The sequence below is a fragment of the Pteropus alecto genome, unplaced genomic scaffold, assembly GCF_000325575.1.
Source record: "Pteropus alecto unplaced genomic scaffold, ASM32557v1 scaffold79, whole genome shotgun sequence".
In the NCBI taxonomy this organism is placed as follows: domain Eukaryota; kingdom Metazoa; phylum Chordata; class Mammalia; order Chiroptera; family Pteropodidae; genus Pteropus; species Pteropus alecto.
This window is the reverse complement of record NW_006494612.1, coordinates 10606591-10617094: the sequence shown is the minus strand read 5'-3', so window position 1 is coordinate 10617094 and position 10504 is coordinate 10606591. Positions and strand designations below refer to the sequence as shown.

At 35.5% G+C, this 10504-nt stretch overlaps 1 pseudogene; it reads left to right on the top strand.

Annotated features, from left to right (window-relative positions):
• The first annotated feature begins 1157 nt into the window (after positions 1 to 1157).
• LOC112474391 lies at positions 1158 to 1266 on the top strand (annotated as a pseudogene).
• Positions 1267 to 10504: the final 9238 nt, after the last annotated feature.

Sequence of the window (10504 nt, the reverse complement as noted above, 5' to 3'; positions counted from 1 at the left end):
TACCCCAAAAGAACAATGCACCAAACCAGGAATGGGAAACTGAGGGGTAGTTTATATATTAACTTATTGTAAGTAAAAATTTAGACACCTGGAATGTTTGCTATCTCAGAAACCATTTGGAGATAACCTTTTGACTTCGCCCCTGGGCTATAGTAGATGATCATTAATGTTTTTGCACAAATGATCAAAATATTACTTATTTCCTGTGACAAAATATTCTAATTATTTATTGATGATATAGATTAATTGTACGTGAAAAGGTGGGAAGAATGCAAATGTTGAATGTGAAGACATTGAAGCTGACGTGATCACATAGTTGTAGGTGCCTAAGCAGATTCCCCTGGAATTTCTGTTTGCCTATATTCACAAAGTAGCTAGAGGGGCCTCTGTTAAAACAGGATCTGAATCTGACCTGTAAAAGCTTCCTTATGTAATACAACCAAGTCAAAAAACCTCTTTTGCGTTTTCAAAGTAATGGGGTTCAGAGCAATGTTTAATTGCAATTTTGGTTTTTCTGCTTTTTTTGGACCATTTTCTGAAGACAAACAACCCACAGCTTCACCTACTAAACATACAAAAACAATGAGCTGGATGGATTTTTATTCTTGGGTTTAAAGACTATTATTTTGATAAAATTTTAAGTGGTAATTTCTATGTTTTATTGGTAGTTTAAATTGTGAGGCTATCTTAGAATAAGGCTTGATTACTTTAACAAAATAACTAGGACCGTTTTAGTGGTTTAAAGTTGGTAGTTTATTTACTTTTCATGTGAGTATTCAGGGAAGGTGATCCAAATTGGCAGATCTTTCTGCTCCACGTGGTCATTTAGGGACCAAGGTTTTTCTCATTCCCTAAGTCATTGTTTGCATGGGTCAAAACTAAGTTGTTGTCATATGAGGGTGCAGCTGGCAAGAGGAGTGCTCCTCATTGTCCCAAGAAGTCAATCTTAAGTGGCAAACCACTTCTACTCATTGGCAAGGCCATAATCCTGTGGCCAGCTTTCACTACCAAAGGAAGCTAGGAAACCATGATCTAAAACAGCAGTCAAGAAATCTTTTCTGTTAGGGGTCAGCTAGTAAATATTTTAGACTTTATACAGAAGACTCAACTCCGCCATTGTAGCTTCAAAGAGGCCGTAGGCAATAGTAAGAGAATGAGGCTATGGCCATGCCACCCTGAACATGCCTGATCTTGGAAGCTAAGCAGGGTCGGGCCTGGTTAGTACTTGGATGGGAGACCACCTAGGAGTACCAGGTTCTGTAGGCATAAAAAAAAGAAAAGAAAAGTAAAAGAATGAGAATGAGTGTATTTTAATAAAACTTGATTTACAAAACAGGCATCCAGCCTGCCAACCTCTTACCTAGAAGGTTACATTCCCATCAAGCCTATTGTGATGGAGGAAGTGGCAAAGAGACCTTTGTGCATAGCCAGCGGCTTCTTCCAACACAGCAACAATTTTAAAAATCAGCTTTATGCTGCTTATGTAAATAGAACTTTTGCCAATTCCACGTAAATAACCATACCAGGCTAATAAGTGGTTTGTAAATCACTTTGTTGATTAGATAAAGAGAGAGTAGAAACAAATAACTAACACTAAAGTGATGGTATTTAATGGGATTGAAAAAGCTTCATTTACTGTTTCTCCAAACTGCACTGAGTTTGGAAGTTGGAGAACGTTTTTATTCACATGAGTTTTTTTCAGATGCCCATACGCTGAAGGAGAATTTACTGATTTTTTTACATTAAAATTTTCTTTGTCTTGTTTGATGATTTGAATACCTTTTGCTTTTAGGCTAACCTTCCATTAAAGCTTTTGCATTGCTGTTTATCACAGATGAATTTAAAGTCTGTACTATATTATCAGGCTCTTATGTTTTATACATCAAAAGTGGTAGTGATAAGGTCAGCCACAAAATCTTTATCACCCCTTACATCGAGAAGTTAGATGAACAGTCCCCTCCTCCATTTAATCTGGGTTGGTCCTGTGACTATCGAGCAACTGAATATAGTGGAAGCAATGTCGTGGCAGTTTCCAAGCCTAGGCCTTAAAAGATCAGTGGCTTCCACTTCCTGTCTCTTGCAACATTCTCTGGAAGACCCAAGTCACTTTGTAAAAAGACTAACGACACTGAGACCTTGTATGAGAGGCTAGTGTAGATGCTTCAGTTGACAGTCCTGGCTGAGCCCAGCCCTCCAGCCATCCCACCTAACCCTAGTCCTGAGTAAAGCTACCTTGGAGTCTCCAGGTCAGCCAATCAGCCTGCTGAATGCCATCCAGTGACTTTAATCAAAGTCAGGTGGAGCAGAAATGTAAGCCAGCTAAGCAAGCTCCACTCAAAAACCTGACTAACAAAAATCATGAGATATACTAAAATGGTTGTTGTTTTACACCGCTAAGTTTTGGTTTAATTTGTTATGCAGCAGTGATACTCAGAAAAGAATAAGGGGAAGAGGAGTAAGAATAAAAACCTCTACATTTGTTCAATTACTGCTGTGTAGTTTTCCCCTTAATTTGATGCTAATACTAGTTTTTATTAATAACTTAATTTTTAAATTAGGTTACGATAACCCTTGAAATATATTTTCATAGTGACAATATGATCTAAAATTTTCCATAAGGAAAAAAATGGTCTCCCCAGGGATAAAAGTGACTTAGAATAAAAATAAAGAATGTAAACCTCACCCAAAAGGACCCTGATTGAAATTATCTATATAACTCCAAGTTAAAATTTATGAACAAGGTTAAAATATCAGAATAAAAAGAGAAAAGTTCTTGTAAGGCTTTTGCAAGGTGGAGGCGATATGTTTTGTGAAAGAGCCAAGTCCTTTGCAGTCAGACAGACTCAAGGTCATAAAGCATCCAGTGGTTGGGTGACCCAGGGCAAGTTACTTATCCTCCTTGAGCTAGGGTTTCCTGAGCTATAAAATGTTGATAAAACTGCCTTCCTCATAGGGTTACTTTGAGGATTAAGAGAGAACATATACAAAACACTCAGCAAAACACCTGCCATGGGGTAGATGCTTGATGAATGGCAGTTCCCATCTCTTTTTCAGCAAGAAAGTAAAAAAACCTGACAGCACCAGTAATGTGTATACATAGGGTAGCTCTGTACAAAAAATCTCTTCTACTTCTGATTCTGAAAATTGTGAAGAACTCTAATTCCTTGACATGTGACTATTCTGAATATGGGCAGGTAAAAGAAGAGAGGTTTTGAGAGGTAAACGCATTTAAAAAAAAATGTGGAAAAAACAGGACTTTAAAAAAAAGCATGAGCATTTTTGGAAAACATTTCTATCATTCTGAAGAATGCTATGTTTATCCAAATTTATGTAATTTTTTATTTTCAATTTTAGAAAGACAAATGTCAAGTATTAGCTTAGATTTGACAAAATAACAGAACATTAACATGTGATGAAAATACTGGATTGCTGGCTCGGCAGCATTGGTTTCTATGGAATAAAGGATCCAGAATTTAGGGGGGGAAAAAAAACAGGCTTCAATCTCACTCATCTTCTTAGGCAGGTTTTTGAAAATTATTCTCTTCCGTTAATTTTTCTCATGATTGCCTCCTTATTTTAAGTTCTATTATGTATGGTAGAAACTCTGAATTATAGCCGTGAAAAGTCAACTTTCAACCTTGAATATGCAGTTTTACTTATGTTAGGGTAATAAAACAGCATTAACATATATTTAACAATTGTTTAATGATTTCTCAGCAGCTAGGCTTAAACCAGTAATTATATCTCTTCAGTTTTCCTGGAGATTTATGATTTACTTGAATGTAGTTATTTTCAGAAAATGTGATTCATACATGTATATACTTTTAAATACTTTTTTTCCTAAAAAGGATTTAAAGGATACATAAAATAAAAAATTAAATAAAATTAAGATTAATAAAAAAGAAAAGAACAAGCAAGTACAGGGATATAAATGCAGCCAGGATTGCTATTCCCACAACAATATATATAATGGCTTTTATATACTTGCTACTACCTGACACAGTGTTGATGTTAAACTTATTAGCAGTCAATAAGAATGCTTAAATCAGTGTCCAGTTGCTCATGGGAAGCATGATCATCCCTAATACTAAAATTAGGAAGAAATTTCTTCCAAGAGTCCTCACAATGGAATTAGTGGGTAGTGTGTTCTTGTTTAATAATATCTCTAGCAATTTTCATAAAAAGAATCTCACAAATCTGAAAAAAAAAATCACAGTCATATTATCTGTCCTGGTTTGAGGGTGAGAAAATGTCATCACCATATACATTATCTCAGAGACTTCCCCAGACTCCACAGTACCATGGAATAAAGCAACAGGTCACGGATAAGCTACTCAGCGGCTAGGCCAAAGGCTGACAACCAAGGCGTTGCCACCATCATGCTCCAGTCCTAAGGGAAATGGTGGGTTTGCCCCTTTGTGCTTCCACACAGAGGTATCTGTGATGTCTTTCACTTTATGGAAGCTTAGTTTGTATTCTTCATCTACATGTAATTTTCTCTAACTCCTTCCACTTCCTCTTCCCTTTCTGAGTAGAATTCATCTTGCTGCTACCTCAATATTTTGTTCATAGTGCCCACTGCAACCAACTGTCTATATACTATGGAATACTGACTAACCCACAGTTGGCATATAAGAAGTTGATTAGAATCATTTTCCTTTTCATTTTGTCCTTGGCATGCAGTTCAACTTGATCAGATCAACCAGAAAATGTTGATGTGAGGAAAGCAAACAAAGTGTGATTTACTCTGCCTGCTATGGTCTTGGAAAGGGTTCCATTCCTTGGGTGTTGAATTCTGTTTTAAGATTCTAGGTTGGCTTGTGTTCACAGGAGAGTGTAAATCGATCTTTGATGTTAGGGAAACGAAGCCCTGTGGCCTTTCTATCCATGTACTCCAATCCAAGTCTGGTTGACTTCCATGAGCATCACGGACTTTGCATTTTCATTATTATTTTAAACTTTACGACTTGCTTAGCATACTACTGTGCAAAGCCATTAATAAAAATCAAAAGCTCATGGAAGCTTTGCTAATCTACTTCCCTCTTAACCGGCAGGTGTATGAGGCTGCTTGTATGCAGCGAAGCTTCAGAAGCTGCGAATGTTTCTTTTCAGTGGAGGAAAAATGTTGGGCTTTAGTCTTGTCTGTTGAAAGAAGATGAAAAGAAGCCTAAAAACGCTTATGGAATGGGAATGGACTGACAGAATAGCTGAGAAGTCACAAAAGGAAGATGTCGGCAAGGAGCACCCCTGACTATTCGTTAAGCAGTTTCTAAGCAACTTTTAATGGAAGGTCAGACAGAAGCAAAATAAAGAGACAGGGAAACAACATTATTTCACACAATAAAGTGACTGTGAATACTGCCAGTTAAAGGAGAAAATAGACTGGTCAGTCTCAGCACTTATTGATGTGTGGGTTTTTTTTTGTGAATACAAATGAAAATCTTTCATAAAAGAGTCTATCAAATTTGAGCAAGTGTAATAATCCTGGCAATGTGTATATATTATGTTTTTTTTAAAAAGGCTTTCCATAAAACTGACTGGGATTTGCCAATAAGCATTGATGCCTTTATTTTCCCCCATGCCAATCCTTAGGCATTTCGGTCATCCATTTATTACATAAATATTTAATGTGCTTCTTCTCTGGATCAGACATTGTGCTAGATCAAAAGAGAGAAATGAGCCCGAGGCTCTGGCTGAGGCATTCACAGCCCAGTCCAGTTCAGTCAGTCAGTGATTGCAGGGCAGTATGTGAAACGCCCCAGTGTTCCTGGAGAACAGGCACCTTGTTGTCCCAGGGATATCAAGCAGGGCTTTCTAGAGAAGGCAGATCAGAGCAAATTTTCAATCAGTTTTCTTAACTCTAGCTTTGGTTCTTTCGCTCAGGTAGCTTTTGAATTTTTTTCCCCCAAGGAAAAAATAGAAAAGTACCTTTCCTTTTTCTTCAATTTGTTTATGCAGAAGAGAATGTTATAAGAGTACTTATGAATATGTCATCACTGAAATTTACATAAAGTCATTAGTGATGTCCCAACCGCTAAATTTAAAGGCCTTTTAGAAGTCATTTTATTTGACTGGACTCTTTGAATTATTTGAGAGGGTACTCCATCATCTTAAGGTCCTCTTTCCCAGGCAGCAATGGCACCAGATTTTCCTAGTTATGTTCTACCTCTCCAGCTTATCTGTTTCTGTTTCCCTTCCAAATCTTTTCCTTTTTTCCTATTTTCTAGAATATGCTTTCTCTCAGCAATTTCGTAATTTCTTATGAATTCATTCTGAGAAGTCTCAAAACTTCAGCTCAGTCTCCTCACACAGGTTCCAGTCTCATATTTATAGATGTCCAGGATATTTTCACTTCGATATTTCTTCATCACTTATAATCAGCCTTTCTGAAGCAGCAGCAGCAGTCCAGGATTCATAAAACATGCATGATCCCCTAAACAATGCATAATCTCCAACTGGCTAGAGGAAACCCATTGTCCACCTAGGACAAAGTTTGAATGGGTGGCGGTGGACACTGACCCAATAGAAGGATGAAGGCAGATTGTACAGGCCGATCACAAAGTGTATATGATTGTGTTGTTTCCCTAAACCTTATTCTGAGGAGCAATGAAGAGTAGTTTAATCTCATTATTGCTCACTTTTGCTATAGCAAATGGCAATAGAGAGAACAAAAGAATGTGACTCTGGTGACTTTGCATTGCTTGAGGAGGAAACTAAAGAATATGTAGACACAATTAATATTTTCATTTTTTATTCTAGGCATAACCTCAGTGAATTCTTATTCAAGAAAATATCTTTAGTCAGAAAACAAAATGTATTTGTTTCTGGTTTATTCCAGAAAGATGAGCTACAGAAAGATGAAATGCATTTCATAGAGATGTGTGACAAATTTACCCGCCTAATCCAGAGTGAGAAGAAAACTGAAATTTGAGGTTTTAGGAGAATATCCAGATGCTGTCAGATAGTGTGAAGAATAATATATATGATAAAGAAAGATAAATAACAATGCATGGTATTGTTTCCAGAAAAAAATGAAAAGAAAGGCAGCCATAATAATTATGTTCCTAACTGGAGTAGAAATGTGAAGTTAACCCCAAAAGTTCTTTTGACTGGGGCTTTCCAAGATGATGAATGAATGAAAGATTACTATTACAGTAACATTTCCATAAACTTTATTATGAGAACCCTAGAAAAATCCCAGTGGACATGAGATGCTCTGACATCATCAAGCAATAATTTGCTCTTTTCATGGGAAGCAAGCTCCATCCAAGAAACTCCTTATTTAAAGGATAAGTTCTACACTGCAACAAAGGAAAAAAATGTTATATTTACAATGTTCAAGATAAAAACAGCTTTTGTTTAGAAACTATGTTGGCTTTATAATAGAATAAAAAATGTGTTTCTTTTTTTTTTTTTCTGAAATGCTAAATTAGACTGATAACTAGAACCCATGATGTCTGCTTTGAGGGGACAGCATCAGAAGAATTAGACTGCCTCTCCTCTTTGGAGCAATGGTCAGGTCTCCGTGATAGAGCTTGGCTGGGCTCCACAGACTTCCTTTGGGTTTTTCCATCACCATCAGAGTCATGTATGTGGGAGGCCTGGAACGGGTCAGAAATTGAATTCTACCTTGGAAAAAGACATGAAGCAGTAAGGGAACATTTGAATGTTGCTTATAATTGTATTTTGTAAGAACTGAAGAGATTATGAAATTCTTCTAGTAGCTTCTGCCCCTTGATGATCTGAAATTTCCATCCCATTGTGATGAACAAAACTAAATTAAGGCCTAGCTTAATTCTAAGGTTTAAGAGAGTCTTTAAAGAATAATAATACATGGTCAATATTTAATAAATAAGACCTAGATTCTTGATAGGCATTTCAAAACACTTCATTTGAGAAATGAAATAGGGATTTTTGGATTTAGGGGAAGAGTTTCCAGTTTGGGTCTAGCAATCAATCCTATAATAAAAGCAGGTGAACTCACAACAACAGAGAGCCTTAGATTGGTTCTTCTCAAAGTGTGATCCCTAGACTAGCAGCAAGTACGTGCACATGCAGGTCAGGACAATCTGTGTTTTAACTAGCCTTCCAGATGATTCTGTTGCTGGATAAAGGTTAACAACCACTGTCTTACATATAATCTAAATACACAAGGGTAAAGAGTTTATTAGGCAGATTGTCATTAATAAAATTGGCAATCATGTTGTCATGAAAAATATCAATCTTCAGATAAATGAAATAGCATAAATTAAAAAAAGAACGAAGAATTACATATACATTATATTATAAGGTAATTAAATTATGTATAATAGGAAAATTCAAATATTAAATTTGTAAAATTGACGATTTAAAGGACTGGCTTGGTTGTGTGTGTGTACACGTGATCATTTTATGTTACTATTGTTTAGTAAGAGTTTGTCTTTTATCATTAAGGTAAATAACATTAAAAAAGAAAAATTATGCCCATCATTAGAAATAACATTTATCTGTTTAAAATGTGCAATAAATAACATCATTATTTGTTGAAAATATGTAAAACATATATTCATAAATGAATAATATTATATCTCAATTGATAAGGCCAGTTGCTTTTGGTATATCTCTTTTGTTTTTGAGTAAAAAACACACAGCTGGAAGAAACAGAGATTTTCTTGCCAATACATCTGCTTTCTTTACACCGTTCATGAAATACTTCATACTCCCATGTTGGAGACCAGCTTTCCCCAGGGTGCCACAACTAAAACATTCCAGTTAAAATACTTCATAACACTCAGAGGCCGGAATCCCCCACTGCCTTTTCTTCTTTTTCTCAACTCTCTGACTTGCCAAAGGAAAGAACTCTATATATTCTGATTTCATGGAAATAAATGCTAGAACAGAAATAAATATATACTATTTGGCTCATTATTATCCACAGATTATGAATGATTTAAGATTTAAAAGTTCATGATGCCTGAGGATTAGGTTATTTGAGAGCTTTTACTTAAGTAAAGGCCTTTCACCTCAAAATCATCATTTAGAATCTAGACATAGACAATGACGAAGTGCTATAAACTCCTGACCCCTAAGATTTGTTCCAGTTCTAAATGCTTGATGATTCTATGATTCTACTGCTGTTTCATGACGAAGTATTGTGTGGCTTAATGTATTTTGTGGGACAGAATATGCATATGTTATTTAGGATGATATTACAATAAGCCAAGAGTGAAACTATATTTTTCTGATTGGAGAAGTGACAAGTCTGAATACAACAAAATGTTGAAAGAGATGCTATAAGGACTCATCTCATAATCCACCCACGCAGACACCTTAGATCACTATGGAAGAATATTCAGAGAAATAAATTTTCATGAGCAAAAATAGATGGACATAAAGCTCACCCCTTCAAAATTTGATAAGATACAATCTTATCAAATTCAAACTGAGCAGTGTTCTAGTAAATTATAGTGTTTGGAGCATATCTGTTTTCTTTTATGGTTTAATCTAGTGGTTTCCAATGTGGAGGTGCATATATTTAGGGATTGATTCAGAAAATCCATTGGGATGTGAAAAGGACAACTTATATTTGCATTAAAATTTTACCTAAAAATGAGAAAGCAGTGTACTTTACCAGTATTTAACATGAAGAATGACACAAGCACCCTCACTCAGTCCCTAGGTTACATTAGATATACAAGGTATCGTGAGGAAAAGGCAAAAGTTTTATTAATGGAGGGGTTGACAGTAGAGCTCCCCTTATTAAATCATTTCCTTGTAAGTCACTTTGCTATATAGTTCAATAAAGTGGACTTAGGGACTGCATTATTGAATTGTCACTAAATAAAATGAGCGAGTATTTAAAAAGCTCCTTGCCTCCAATAAAAAAAACAAAATGTAAAGTGAAGATGATACTGATCATGCAAGTACAAGTGAAAATGGCCGAGCTGACAATTATATTCGGTTCTGAAAAATTCTGACAATTATGAAAACCAGAGTATCATATAGAATGTTTTAATTTGAAAAGAACTTTGAATTATTGTATCACAAAGTTTTAAACCAAGAATTTTCAAAAGTAATGAAACATATTCAATGAGATAGTTTTATTAGGAGAATAAAAGGTTTTTTTTAACAGTTAAATAAAATTACTTTAAACATTGTGCATCTCATTTTGAGTTCACCTCTTTAAGTCAGATTTTTGAGGTATAATTTATATAAAGTAAAATTCACCCCATTTCAATGTAGCTTTAATTCAATTTAATGTGTATATAGTCATTAATAATTCTAACATCTGTGTCACTTGGTGTTGGCATCTATTGATTGTTGTTTTTCATTCTGTTTGATTTATTTCTGGTTCTTGGTATGACAAGTGACTTTAAAAATTAAAACCTGGATATTTTGATATTATGTTACAAGACTGCAGATTCTCTGTTTTAACCTGCTTCCAGTTTCTTTTCTGTTTTAACATGGAAATTCTGCCTCTGCATGTGCTCTTGACTGATCCCATGTTGGGGGTGGTCTTATCACT